General features: G+C 47.9%; 1 protein-coding gene across 1 annotated transcript in view; it reads left to right on the forward strand.

The window, feature by feature from the left end:
- AGBL4 (AGBL carboxypeptidase 4) overlaps positions 1-15,149 on the forward strand; it is a 1,423,919-nt gene that overhangs the window by 1,393,264 nt on the left and 15,506 nt on the right. The gene's annotated exons all lie outside the window — the stretch shown is intronic.

Below are 15,149 nucleotides of genomic sequence, written 5' to 3' on the forward strand. Positions count from 1 at the left end.
GAAATAAAGCCGGCAAAGTCCTCTGGAGCCAGATAATAGCCTTGAGAATACCATGAGGAAATGACTGTATTAACAGGAGAAACAGATGGTGTATATAGGAGGAGATAGAGAAGGGGAGCCAGGTCCATTTACCCTAGACCAGTGGGCCCTTCCCCTTAGTATGATTTTGGAAGCCTTGCAGAGCCCATACTTCATTCCCCAATCAAGAGAGAAACCTGCATGTTACCAGCGGTCAAGTGTTTCTCCCACCTACTGACTTCTCAGTGAAGATGCAGAATTAAGAGACTTGATTAGGCAGCAGGCATTGCCTTAGGTATTTTCCCTAAACAACCATGTGAAGAAGATAGGACAGGATTACTCTTCTCATCAGACTGATGAGGTCATCGAAAATACCTTTCCCAAGGTCACACAGCTGAGACCGTCTGACCTCAGAGTCCAGGCTATCACTGTGAGACTCCACAGCTGGAGCCCTGAGCCACTGAACTGTGCTGGGCCGTGGCGTTGGGAGGCGCCCCGGATACTCCAGAGTCGTAAGGAGAAGAGAAGAGTAAATGAAGGGGCAAAGAGAAAAAAACAAAGGGTTGAGGAAACAAAGGTCATTTTTGGAAGACATCCATGCCTTACCAAGGCCTGACTCAGGAATAGGTGCTGGAAACAGAGACATAGCCATACCTGGAAAAACAGAATGCCAGCCAGAAGAGACCTCTGAAGAGATGATGATCACTTGCCAGAACCCAGCCCGAGCTAGAAGCCCAGCTCCACTCACTGTCCAGACTGTTTCTGTTGGCACTGGGAGAGGAGTCATTTCTTACTGCTAGCAGGGCCCTCCGCTGGACTCTCGTCCGTCTCTACAAGCAGGCCAGTCCTTCCCAGTTAACCCTCCATGCTAGGATGGGGTAAGCCCAGGAGAAGGCAGCAATTTCCTGGTTTGCTCCCATCTGTAACCATTGTCTTACCTGGCAGGAGACATCATCTGCTATAATTAGGCTTCATTAAAAAGCTGATTAATAACATCTTGCCTGGGCCAGGCGGATGCTGGGATTGGCCTCCTCACTGTAAACTTGAGTGTTCTTTGCAACTATTTACACACAGTTAACACCTCTGCAGGGCCCCAAGGGAAGGAGAAGGCACAGGCTGTTCAAATAGCCCGGCACAAGGAAACCCGAGGCAAGGAGGTGGCAAGGGATGGAAGCGGAGTCTGAGCATGGAGGGCCGAGGGGGCCAAGATAAGCTCCCAGTCTAGGTTACAGACGGAGCCCCACCAGCTGGTGGTCCATGGCTGATGCCTTTCTGCAGATGGTAGGTTTGGCCAGGAGAATGTTGACTGGCAGTTGAGTTGGTTGGTTGAATGTTGAGTTTGCCATAGTCTTATTGTTTCGCCTCTGTCATTGCACACATTTCTGTGATGAGCCACCCTCTGAAGACATTTGAGTTTGTGACCCTTGTGTGCCTGAGAGGTAAGAGATGAGGCGGTGAAAAGAACAAATTAGGCCGCAGAAGGGTGTGAACAAAGAGATAGAAAGGTACAGAGCAGGAGAAGGGATCAGGTAGGTATTGCAGGGCCCAGAGACGATGAGGTGGAGCCCAGAGGGGAAGGCAGTGTGGAGTGTCCGGGAGTCCCCATGTCATCTCCAGTGGTTGGAGTGTGAGTGTAGAGGGGGGTGAGAGAGGTGGGTCAGGAGAGGCTGCAGAGGAGATGGCAGGTGCCAGCGCCCAGAAGGAGGCCTTGAATACCGTGTTTAATGGGCTAGGGCTTGACCTAGAGAAAGTAAGGAATCCATTAAAAAGGAGTTTAAGTCAGGAAGAAACACACTCCTACCCATGTCTTAGAAATGTCACTCTGGCAAGGTGACAAGAATGGACTGGATAGCAGCAAGGAGAGACCAGAGGCTGTTGCGACAATCTAGAAGCCTGAGCATATGGCCTGAACCAGGGCAGAGGCAGTGCGGTGGGGAGGAGGAAAGACTTGAAAGTCAGTTCTGGGGTGAACTCAGTAGGAGATCCGCTGGTTTCCTTCCTTGAGGGAGACAGCAGGGCTCCCAGTTGTTACAGGCCTGCTGTCCTGTCCATGGGGTTTCCAGGAGAAAGCACACAAATGGAGGAACACTGACCTCATACCCGACGTCTAAAGAGAAGCCAGTGCTCATGAAAAGCCAACATTCAATGTGAGGGGGCACGAGAAGAGCTTGGCTCAGGTCTTCCAGTCTCTCATCTCTCGGCGCCTCACCATAGCAGCCGAAATTTGCTGGCTTTTAATTTGCTCTCACAGGTCAGCCTGATTTTATAGACCGGAACGCTAGGCTTCCCAGAGATAGCCACGTTCCCGGAGCTACTGGTGGCCAGAAGTTTTTTGTCATATCTTTTCTATATTTAAGAAGTTTATTTCTGTTTCTCTGTGCCTATATGATTGCTGTCTATTAATAAGACTTTTTGTTTGTCTCGCTCTCACATAGTGTCTGTCTCTTTTTGTCTCTGAGAATTTCTATGTCTTTGTGTGTTATTTCTCTCTGTGTCTCTCCCTCTCTGCGCTTCCCTTTTTTCCTAATTCATTTTCTCCCTCCTCCTCTCTCACCCTCCCCAATTCTGTCCCTTTCTGCCTACCCCAGTTCTGATTAGACAAATGACTCAGGGATGGGGCCAGTCTCTGCCCGGTGGCTAGGCTAATTGATGGCTGCTATAGAATTGCCTAAGCAAGGAACTCTTGTCATTAGCAAGTGATGGGTTGCCTTGGCCTACAACTAGGAAACCTTTGAAATCCTGCATCTAAATTGCCATTCTTTTGACTGCTGCTAGTGATGCTAATTAGCTGTGTTAATTGGATGTTTTGATATTTGCAGAGCAAAGCAATCCAATTCCTTCCTCCAGAAAGCCAAAATTATTAATGAACTTGGCAGCAGCCTTGGATTTCTTTCTGCAGTGGGCACAGCCAAAGATTTTGGGGCAGGGGAAGGGGTGGTTCTGAGGAAATGTCTTGCCTGTCCCTGGGGAGAGGGAGAGGCTGAGAAGCTGGCTATGGAGCTTCCCAGTGGTGAAATCAAGCAGTAGGACAGAAGGGTCTCAGATCTTGAGACCAGAGACCAACATGAGGAAATTGGTTCTGTTCTGCCATTATTGGCCCTGTTTGAAATGTTGCATCCCAGTGCTGAGCACAGTGCCTGACACACAGTCAGCATCTAACACATATGAGTCAGATTCAAATCCCAGTTCCACCATTTTCTAGCTTGATGATTTGAGCAAAAGTTACCTCACCCATGGATCTCAATTTTCCCTCCAACTACATATTAGTGAACAGTTCTAATCAATATAATTTTCTTCAACTTGCTATATTTTCATTGATGTTTTATCATCCCATCACACATGGTACCTGCTACCTCATCTGCCTAACCTGTCTCTTGATCTGGTTTGGATTATAAAATAGTATGATTAAAGCTGAAGAAAAGATAGGTCCAGGCTTCTGTGGAAACACAGAGAGCAGATCAAGTAAGCAACTAAATTCAGCCTTGAGGAATCTGGGAAGACTTCCTGAACAGGACAGATTTTGAGCTGGGTTTACAAGGGTGATTAAGCATTCACCAAGAGGAGAAGAGGAAGACATTCCACAAGGGCCTGAAGGCCCAGAGCTGTGGATGAACACCTCACTGCTCTGAAATAAGAGACCTAAGTGATCTCTTACAGCATTTTTTAAGGGAGAAAACTATAATCAAGGGCAGGAACAGGAATCTAGGGACGAAAAGGCTGGGTGTGGTGGCATTGACATCTCACTCACCCCTGGAAGGAACTTTCTTCAGGAAGCCAAGCCCATGGCCTACCATCTAGTTAACTGGCTCTTAGGATGTTTTTAAACACCACAAGAGGCACAGCTTGGGCAGATTGATCATGCATTCCAAAAACATAGTACAAAGATTAATGAGTGATTACTGCATCTTAAAAGTGTTGGTAGAACTAATCTAATCTGCCCCTTTAAGAGAAGGAAGGAAGGAAGGAAGGAAGAGGGAGGGAAGGAAAGATGGAAGGAAGGAAGGAAAGAAGTAAGGAAAATGGAAGGAAAGAAGGAAGCAAGCAAGCTTTCTTTTTTTTTTTTTAAAGATTTTATTTATTTGACAGAGAGAGAGAGAGACAGCTAGAGAGGGAACACAAGCAGGGGGAGTAGGAAAGGGAGAAGCAGGCTTCCCGCCAAGTAGGGAGTCTGATGCGAGCCTCGATCCCAGGACCCTGGGATCATGACCTGAGCCGAAGGCAGACGCTTAACGACTGAGCCACCCAGGCGCCTGTAAGCAAGCTTTCTTAAAACCATAATATTTGGAATCATTTCCAGTTTATAAATGGGATGCTCCTTCTGTGCATACCTCATAATTTCACTTTGTATTAAAGGATCATCAGAAATCTAGCAGGAAGAGAATTTTGGAAGGCCATCATATGGGCAAAGGCACAAATGACAATGGAGCACTGGGAGTGATTGGAACTAGAGTGTGGCCAGGGCACAGGATCAGTATGGCGGAGAGGCTGGCTAGGTGGGTGGGGGCCACATCACAAGAGGTTCCAGGTAAAGGAGATTGGCGATTTATTCTAAAGGCAATGAGGAGCCTTCTTCATGTTTTAAAAACAAAGAACTACATAATACAGAGATGTTACATCCTTTGATGTTCCTTTTCATAATTCCTGCTAGACAATGACCTCTGAAAGGAGCTAATCATGTGTGATTTATATCTGTTTCTCCAGGACAAGGAACACAGTAGGTATTCACAATTGTTGGCTGACTAAAATTGAGGTGGCTAAACTGATACCCAGAAGGGGTAATGAGTTGTTCACTGTCACTGTGAAAGCTGATGGCAAAGGTGGGCCTGACCCCAGGCCAGAGCTTCTGCAAGTATACTACTAAATCATGCATCCCTGGGCATAGGTCTCAGCTGATTCAGGGCTTGGGATTTGAGTGCATCCTGTGTGACATGATCTAGGGACAGGGCTAATTACCTCCTGATCTCTCTAATATTGAATCCTTTTCCTCAGAAAGCCCAAGAGAATCCAGGCCCAACCTTAGGAACCTCTTTGGTCTCCAGTATCCTCACAAGACCCACTGATGTCCCGGCCCAGATGTTCTCTCTTGGGGAACCCACTGCCATTATCACATATTTAAAGATCCCCATGGCTCAAGGCCTGGGGGATAGAAAAACAGACGCAGTTGCTGTGCTCAAGGACTAGTCTGAAACTGAACTTGTCAGGACACAGACCAGGTCAGATGCCTCTCAGTATCCATGGTGCCCAGCATCCACTGGCTAGAGTCAGTTCAATGATGGAGTGAAGGAACTTGAGGAGATAAGGAAGAAAAGACAGCATATATACCTTATATCACAGTGAGAAAGCTGCGGGTATCTTGAAAGAGGAATGGAGTTCAAAGGAGAAGCGAGTTTCTCCCAGGAACAAATTTCAAAAAATTTTGTGAAGGATGTGGTGGAGTCTAGGCTAAGCCTTGAAGAATGACCAGACTGAGACGAAGGTGGAGAGAGAGCATGAGCAGATGCTGAGGCTGTCTGTAATTATCTAACAAATGTCCATGCAGCGCCTACTGTGTGGGCAGGAAGGATGCCAAGCTGCCCCCGCAGAATTTGCAGTCCCAGAGAGGGAAGAGGCAGGAGGGAGTGTGTGTGTGTGTGTGTGTGTTGGGGTAGATGGGGGAGGGCAGTGGTCTAGGATTAAAGAGAGGTCAGGAGGAGACTATCAAACTTGTTAGGCCTGGTCCAGAACCATCAAGAATCTAAAATGTCAGGTCACGTGAGGCCTTTATTCTCTACCTGCTATAAAAGGTGTCTGATGTGGAAGGGAAGAAAACTAGCACTCACTGAGCTCCTGCTACATACCGGTGAAAAGTGCTTTACATACAATATTCTTATTTAATCTTCTAAACCACTTTGAAGTAAGTGTGTGTATCCTTGTTTTACAAATGAGGAGGCCAATTTTAAGCAACTGGTTGGTGGTAGAATCTTTGTGACTCCATAGTCACAAAGGGGTAGTGTGTGTGTGTGTGTGTGTGTGTGTGTGTGTGTGAGTGAATGCAGGAGCCGGCTCACATATCCTTGCATACAGGTACCAACTGTGGGCTCAGGGAGACTCTGATTACTTCCGTCCAATTAATGCTCTGTTCATTCTTGCTGTCTCTTTGTGATTAGAATTAATTGCTGCTGATGGCACTGTGTCGAAGGGAAAGGGCAGTCATCAGCAGTTCCGCTTGGGGGATAAAAACATTGTAATGCAAGACAAAACCGGTTCCCAAGGGCTTGAAATAGGAAATTCTCTCTGCTGGAGAAAGATTAGGTGTTCTGTGACCAAAATCAATATTCTGTGACCCTATTCAGGCAGAAGGACAACCTGTTCCTATTCTGGTCAGCAGAGCAGATAAAAGGAAGTGAGACAATATATTTATTTGGAAAATGAGTTGTGTTAGAAAAAAAAAATGACCACGTGATTTTGCAAATCTCTTCCTCATCTGTAAAATTAGGAGGTTTGATGAGCTAAACTCCAAGGTCTGGTGTGAGTCAAATTTCTTTGGTTGCCAGTGACAGAAAACTCAATTCGAACTGACTTAAGTAAAAAGGAGAATTAATTTGCTCTCAAAACTTTAAAGTCTCAAGGAATACTGGTGTTAAGCATGCCTGGGATCTAGAGACAGTGTCTTCAAGACTCGGTCTCCAGCTGCTCCGACAGGCTCTCTCCCCCATGGAAGCAAAATGGCTGCCAGAGCTCCTGGTGGACATCCGGTCCTCTCAGGGGTCAGGGAGATTCCCTCTCTCAGAGGTCCCAGAGTTGAGTCCCCTCAGACACAGGCACACCTGACTAATCACTGTGGCAAGAGGCATCGAGGGCTTAGATTGGCCAGGATTGGACTGACTCTATCCTCACTGACAGTGTGGGCGGGGTCAGCTCCTGCTGAGCCACAGGCACTGAGATGGGGGGTTCAGTATGGAAAAATGGGCTGTTGTGAAAGGGCAATAGATAAAGAGCAGAAAAACAAAACAAGACAGATGTCCGCTGTTGTCATTTTATGACATTTTAGGATTCTCTAGCCATTTGGTGTACTGTAAAGTTCAGCCTAGAATATATGAAGTTCAGCAAAGTTTAGAGAGTACTTGAAGTCAGGAGGTACGGTTAAAGGCGAAAAAGAGGATAGAGTATTTTTGAGCATCTACTTTATGTGAGAGTCCCTACTGGGTGCTCTCGCATTCATTATGTCATTCAATCCTCATGATACTCTAATTAGGAGATACTGTCATTCCCACTTCACAAATAAGGCAATTTAGGATTAGGGGTGAGCCGCTTATCTGGGGTTTATTTATTCATTCATGTACTTACTCTTCCCACAAACACGGTGGGAAAATGGTGGAGTCGTCTTAGGCTGTGTGGAACTGAGGATGGGGAAGATGCAGGCTGTGCCCTCCGGGAGCTCACTGTCTAGCTGGGAAGAGAGACGAAAAGAGCAGTGGAGATTATAGGTGTAATCGGTCAGTCCCAGCCAGCTCAGGTCTGACACCCAGCTCTGCCCCCTGGTTCCCAGGCCCAGCTCCTTTTTGTCCCCTCCAGGCTCAGGTCTGGGGCTCCCTGCTCTGCCTAGGTGGGGCATTGTTCTGAGAGGCTTTGGCTCAAGAGGAGCGTGTGTCCCTGGAGGCCCAGTAGTACTCAATTGGTTTCACCCTCTACCTATAACTAGCTAGTTGTGGAAGGATCACCTGCCTGCAACTAGAGGGTCATGGTTTCCTCCACAAAATCTTTTCATCTCTGCATCATTGGCTTTACGTGGGCTCCTTGGAAATATCTATCACACAGTGATAGAGTCTCCTTCTCCTCTTCATCAGACAGTCCCTCTTCCAGGGACCCTCGCTCTGGGCTTTTCCTGCTTTCCTAGGAGTGACAGAGGAAGAACAAAGCCACTCTACCTTCTAGAGTTTGTGATGCTGGCTTTCAGTCTTCCTTGTGCCAAGCCCCAGAGCTCCGCATTTCTCTTCCCACAGTCACTAGGAAGTACCCTCCATTTCTCCTCCCAGTGAAGTCCTCGAACACCCAGAATTCCCTCCAAATTCCTACCATTAGCAGCAAAATATTAACGGAACACCCAATGTGTTGTGCCCTGACAGGCATAGGGGAAATGGTGGTGAACGGAGCAGAGCGAGTTTTTGCAACCATGGAACTTGGCGGTCTGGTAGAAGAGGCGGTTATTTACCAAAAGTACCTCGACACATAAAGTTACAGACATGAGGGGCCTGTGAAGGGATGCCAGGGGCGCTGGGAGGTATGTGACGGCAGCCGCTGACTTGTCCAGGAGGTCAGGGAAGGCTTTCTTGAAGAAGTGGAAGTTGGGCTGAGGGCTGACGAGTGAGTAGACGTTACCTGGAGGCGACGGCCTCTCGGGCCCAGGCTCTGCCACAGAGGGAGCATGAAGTGGCACCCAGCTGGTTGAGTAAGTCCTGCTCCCAAGGGATAAATGACAGCAAGGGTTACAGCGTGACTTGTTTGTCCTCTTGTTACTAAACTAGGGCAGGATTGAATGAGATGTGGAACAGGCATGTTTTATATCCTGACGCTGAGCAGATCCTGATTAGTGTCTGTCAGCGGAAGGGAGGCAGACAGGCAGACAGGCAGACAGACAGGCGTGCTGGCCTGTCGGTGCTGTGGGAGAGTGAGAACAGAGAAGTTTCTAAGAAAACATACTCTATCCTAAAAAAAATCGGATATATGTGTTAGTCTCGTGGGGAGTTCAAGCCCAGCTTCTTACCCATCTGTCACTGGACTCACTTCAGCTTTGCCTGACAGGAAACCAAGATGTCCCCCAGAGAGCACGGGATGCAAGGAAGTGCCAGTAACTAGACATTATGCTGGAGCTTCATTGTAGGAATCGTGGGAGTCACTTGACACAAATGTGCGGCAAAATAAAATTAGGCAACCCTCCTACTAAGAAGAGTGCCACAGAGGGATTCTAAGGAACCAAGAACTCCCTGGACTCTAGGAGCCATATTCAAACTTCATATCCAGGATCACTGGTGACACCACCACCTGATTGCCCAAGACAGGAACCTGGTGTGCTACCCTTGGTGCTTTCTCTAGTCCAGCCACCTCCGCCAGAACCCTACACTTAACCCCCAGCTCACATCCATTTTACATGACAAGTATTTCTAATTCTGTCTCTTCCTTCTTGCCCCACAGTCAGTGTCCTCGCTCAGATCTGCCCCATCCTCCCTAGACTAGAACTGTCCTCCCTGTCTCCCATCTTGTTCCCTTCCAAACCATCCTCTACCAGGGCCACAGGAATGATCATTATGAAGCCAAACCTAATATTTTCTCTCCCTCCCTTAAAACCTTGCCATGGCTCCTTATTACCTGCAGCATAAAGTTCACATTCATTACATCACACGAGGCACTCCTGACCTGTCTTTGTGTATTTCTCTTGCTTCCTTCTTCATCTTGTAGAAGACGTTCCAGCCACACCAAATGTCTTCCCGTCTTTGAGGGGATCACCATACCTCAGCATGCTTGCACATGCCTCTGCCTCTGGCCAGGGATCCCTTTCCACACATGCCATCATCCCCTCTTTGCCTGGTCAGCTCCTACTCTTTTGTCAAGTCCCCCAGATTCCAACCTTGTTCTACATGTGTTTGTCATTGACGACCTTCCCTGAGGTCCATGAGTACCTGTACACCATTGTATCTCAGCACCTAGAAAAGTACCTGGTACATAGTAAATTCTCAATTATTTGTTGACTAAGTTACTTAACACACATTCATCTCAAATCAAAGTCCCCCACCCAGTTCAGCGCAGGTGTTACCTCCTCTAAGAAGTCTTCTGGGGTCTCTCCAGTGTTAGGTCTTACTTTCTCTGCCCCCACTTCCCTTGCTTCCCTCTGCCGTCATAGTCCTTGTCCTGCACTGTGGTTTTTATCTACCTGCCTTCCATAAGGGCTTCTCGGGACAGGGACTAAGTTCTCATCTCCAAGTCCATAGCATCTGGCTCAGAACCTTACAAAGCAGAGAATAAATATTGAATAAATGAATGTATTCATTTTAAGACAGTTAAGATAATAAATAATTATAACATGATAATAATTCCCAAAAACCTCAGGCCTTGCATTTGGACAGACCTGAGTTTGAGTCTTAACCTCCAACTGCTAGTTGAGTGTGTTAGACACAGGACATCTCTGAACCTCCGTTTGCTAACCTGCAACATGGGAATAATAAAATCTACCTTGTTTGTGCATAATAAATAGCACAGTGCCTGGAAGATAGTAAAGGATCCCAAGCATGAGTTCCATCCCCTGAGTTTCAAGTTCAAGGCAACAGATAAAAAGAAAATAACCCAAGGGCAGATAAGAAAATCATAAAGTGTTAGAGCCAGTAGGGCCCTAAAGATTGGAACTTAAGAGATAGGATCATTTCTATTTTGCTTAGGATGGAACAAAAACGTCCCCAAATGAGGATTAAATGTAAGGAGGTAGCCAAGAATAAGGTATTATAATAGAGTTTCACTGCAGTATAGCCATCTCTTGGTGAAACCCTGAAAGACGCTGAATTCCTCCTAATTATACAAACGGGGAAAGTGAAGCCCAGGGTGGGCTGAGCGACCTAGCCCAGGTCGTACAGCAATTTGGTAAAAGCCGACATTCAGATATGGGTCTTTGGACTCCCAGGATATTGCTCATTCTGTTAAGCCACGTATGTGCTTCAAACTCCAGGCTGAATCAGAATGAAGACACAAGGAACAAGGTAGGGGGCTTCCTTTAAAAACCAGGAACCCATATCCTGTCCCTTTAGCGGGCCTCTTAAATCCTAAGCTAGTTTCAATTATCACTTTGCTCTCTGGCCAAAAGACTGGCCCGCAATTCTCAGCCACTGAATGGCCTACCATTCTGTTGGTAGTCCCTTCCTAGGGCCCATCTTCACGGAGCATTCCTTTGACCCATGGAGTGGACTGGCACCATCAGGACCTCTGAGGTTCTCTAAGTCAATGCAGGTGGACTGGCACCATCAGGACCTCTGAGGTTCTCTAAGTCAGTGCAGGTGGACTGGCACCATCAGGACCTCTGAGGTTCTCTAAGTCAGTGCAGGTGGACTGGCACCATCAGGACCTCTGAGGTTCTCTAAGTCAGTGCAGGTGGACTGGCACCATCAGGACCTCTGAGGTTCTCTAAGTCAGTGCAGGTGGACTGGCACCATCAGGACCTCTGAGGTTCTCTAAGTCAGTGCAGGTGGACTGGCACCATCAGGACCTCTGAGGTTCTCTAAGTCAGTGCAGGTGGACTGGCACCATCAGGACCTCTGAGGTTCTCTAAGTCAGTGCAGGTGGACTGGCACCATCAGGACCTCTGAGGTTCTCTAAGTCAATGCAGGTGTACTCGGGACAGGGTCTATATACCGTTCATTGCATTCTGAGCCTAGCTTGGTTGCACTCCCCAGCACCAGCCAGTTCTCACTAACCCCAGAAGAGTCACGCTATAAAAAGTGAATGAGTCAGAAAACGAGAAGGAATATTACCTGAAGGAGATGATAAACTCAAGTATCTCCATCCAAATTTAGAGCAGAGGTTCTTAACATTCTGAAGGATGCAGATTTCTTTGAAGATTATACAAAATTATGAATATTCTCCCCAGAAAAATTCACACATACATGTAAACTTTTTGCCTGTGATGCCAGAGGGTCCAGGAAGCCCCTAAATCCCCAGGTAAGAGCTCCTAATCTAGAGGTTCACAAGACATCAGAGCTGAAAGGTTTCCAAACATCAGGAAGTCAGCCTCTCCCTCAACTTCACAGACTGGAAAACTGACACCTAGAGTGCCCTTGTCCCACACAAGGCCATGCAGCCCCCCAGAGCCAGCTGAGGCCCCAGAGCCAGGACCCATCGGAGCTCCTCCCACTTATTACACCTCTTGTCCCCCATCTCCCGCCTGCTCCAAGACGCTGCTGCACAAATATTGACTTTGGTCTTTAGTCTTGTTTTTATTGTGCATCAGTGGAAGCTTCTGAAAGTATCTAGGAGCATCCCAGAGAAACAGAGCCTCCTCTAGCACTGAGCTGCATCCAAGCCCCACCACTTGCTGAGTGGGGCCCCACTGGGCAAGCACCACAGACTTTGTGAGCTAATTTCCAGAGCTGTGGTCAGTCATCAATGGGGAAAGGGAGGCACTGCTGGGAAACTGCTAGTTCCTGGAGCGGAGGAGGAGGGGGAGAGGGGGACCCACACAGCAAGCTGGAGTGTGGGAGGTGGGGGGGGGGGATTAACTTCCCTCCTGAGTAAGGAGTGGGTCTGAGATAGGCGGGCTGTAAATGCCACCAGTCCAGGGCTCGGAAAGCGAGAGGTATCTCAGAGGTCGAGGTGTGCAGGAGCCAGAGGGAGGCCATTTTTCCTACCCAAGTGATGGGGAGAGGGGCTTAAGCAACCGTCCTAGGAGCTCAATACAGCTTGTGAGGACATGTTCCTTTCCCCTTCCCCCGTCTCCAACGAGCACTTAGCAACGACTTTTTCCAGGTAGGGAAGCCGGAGCCTTTCCAGTCAAGCTCTCACCCCACCTCTAAAGCTCCCGCCCATGCCCACCACCCCCATTTCACCTGCTGCATGTCCACCAGATACTGTGCATCCCTTAGACCAGTGGTGCTCACCCAGGTGTGAATTCCTCCCCCCCCCAACCCCCGCCACACACACACAGCCCAGGGAATGTTTGGCAACGTCTGAAGAGATTTTGGATTGTCACAATGGGTTGGAGGGTTGGGCTCCTATCTAATGGGAAAAGCCAAGGATGCTGCTAAACATCCTACAATGCACGAGACAGCTCCTTACAACAGTCATCCAGCCCAAAATGTCAATAGTGCCTGGACTGTGAAGCAGCTTGAAGGCAGGACCATTCCTGTTTTGTTTACTCTATTTACCCAATGTAGTCTACATACCTATTGCACAGCCCAACACAGAGGAGGTGCTTGATAAGTATCTGTTGAATGAATAACAAATAATGAATGACAACCTGCCTAATGTCTGAAGTTCAAAAATCCCCCAAGGTCATCCTGTCCAGACTCAGGCACATTATTCCTAAGGTCATATCTCCATCTGTTCTAGCCCAACCAGCCTCCAGCTTGATTTCTCTTCCATATACCCCATCAGAGTGATGGGTACTGCCCCCATGCCTGAGAAGGCCTGCCCTGATCTGGGTGGCCAGAAAAGGTATCCTCCTAGGATGCGGCAAAGAGAAAGTGAGGACTAGATTAGCACTAGAGATCATTTTAGCTCACCCTCTAGCCAATTTTACAGAGAGGAAACTGAAGCACACAGTGTGGAAGGGACCTGCAAGACCTTATCCTTGAACATCCAGAAAATTTTAAAAATAATTTCTTCATCTGTCTCTCTCTCTTTCTCTCTCTCCCTCTTTTTCTCTCTCCCACCTTATCTTGTTTTTTTTTTTTTTTTGGTTCATTTTTTTTTTTTTCTGGCTTCTGTGATGGGCCTAACATGTGTTAAATGGCTCTGGAAACAAATTTGAATGTGACGCACCCTTGTCCTTGAAGAGCTCATGCTTTGTTGGAAATGACAGGTTCATAAATAATAATGATAATAGAGTTACTATCTGCCAGCACTGTGCTAGGTGCTTTGGATATATGTTTTATAATCAACACAAGAGTCCTTCAAGGTAGGTAGCGTTATCCATTTCAGACATGAGAAAACTAAGGCACAGAGAAGTTAAGTAGTTTGCCCAAAGTCACACAGCGAAACGTGTAGGAGCCAATATTAAAACCCATGCTTTTTGGACTCTAAACCCCACATCCTAAATAGATGCACAATGGGATCCAGTACCAGGGGACAAGGCTTAGACCAGTTTATGGAAGGCCATGAACGCCAGATTTAAAAGTTTAGATCTTACCCTATTAGGTGACAGGGAATTGGCCTAAGGTTGTTAGTCAGGAAGTGACAAGGTTAGCAATTATGAGAACATCGCTCTCAGTGAAAATGGTGGGAAACTGAAGTCAGGAAGATCAATTAGGAGGCTGAAGCAATAGCTCAGATAAGAGAGAAGGATCTGAAGTAAAGGAATAGTAGTGGGAGAGGAGGAAGGGCAGGCCCACGATACGTTTAGAAGGCAAAATAAGCAGCACGTGGTCCTGCCTTTGAGAGGCAGCAAATAATGTCAATAAAAAAGATTCTGGAGTCAGACGTGTCTGGGTCCAAGTCTGGTGAATGCACTTGCTGCTTGTGCGGGAGGCACTGAGGGTCGGGGGGTGGGAGCGGTGTTTGAGCACCCGCAGGATGTCCAGCACAGAGCCAGAACTGCACTCGCCACATGCAGGCAGCATCTTCATCCTCTGCTCCTAGCTGCCTAGAGCAGCTCTGGCTGGATAATGACCCCCACACACGCCCAGATGCTAACCCTGGAACCCATCAGTGTCACCTTATGTGGAAACGAGCTCTCTGCAGATGTTATTGTTAAGGATCTTGAGGGAGGAGTTTATCTTGGATTCTGGGGGTGGGCCCGACATGCAATCACATGCAGCCTTATAAAAGGAAGGCAGGGGCGCCTGGATGGCTCAGCTGATTAAGGTCCTACTCTTGATCTCAACTCAGGTCTTGATCTCAGGGTTGTGAGTTCAAGGCCTGTGATGGGCTCCACACCCACCACTTAAAAAAAAAAAAAAAGAGGGGGCCAGAGGGAGACTGGACACACAGGAGGAGGCAGACACTGGAGTGATGAGGTCATAAGCCAAGGTGCTCAGCAGCCACCAGAAGCTGGGAGAGGCCAGAAACAGTTTCTCCTCTGGGGCCTCCACAGGGAGTGGGGACCTGTGAGCACTTTGTTTTTAGCCCAGTGAAATGGATTTCAGACTGTGGCCTCCAGAACTGTGAGAGAACACATGTGTGGTGTTTGTGGTGACTCACTACAGTGGCCGTAGTAACCGAGCCCGGAGTCACCATTATGGCCACTTTGGCTTCCGGCTTAGAGGATCTGGGCACCACCCCCCCCTCAGTGTCTGTGTGTGCTCATCTCCCACCTCCCCTCACAAAATTCCCACCCTCTGAGCTGCGTTTGTATGTCAGAGGAGGCCCCCTGCCCCCCGCCCATGAGCCTGTCTCTCCCTTCCTTCTCTGTCCTCCTGTCCTCTGCCTCTTGCTGGCTCTGCCTCTGTTTGTCCCCC

This window comes from Mirounga angustirostris, unplaced genomic scaffold (genome assembly GCF_029215605.1).
Source record: "Mirounga angustirostris isolate CCGP_5_RB_7025 unplaced genomic scaffold, mMirAng1.0.hap1 SCAF_4, whole genome shotgun sequence".
NCBI lineage: Eukaryota > Metazoa > Chordata > Mammalia > Carnivora > Phocidae > Mirounga > Mirounga angustirostris.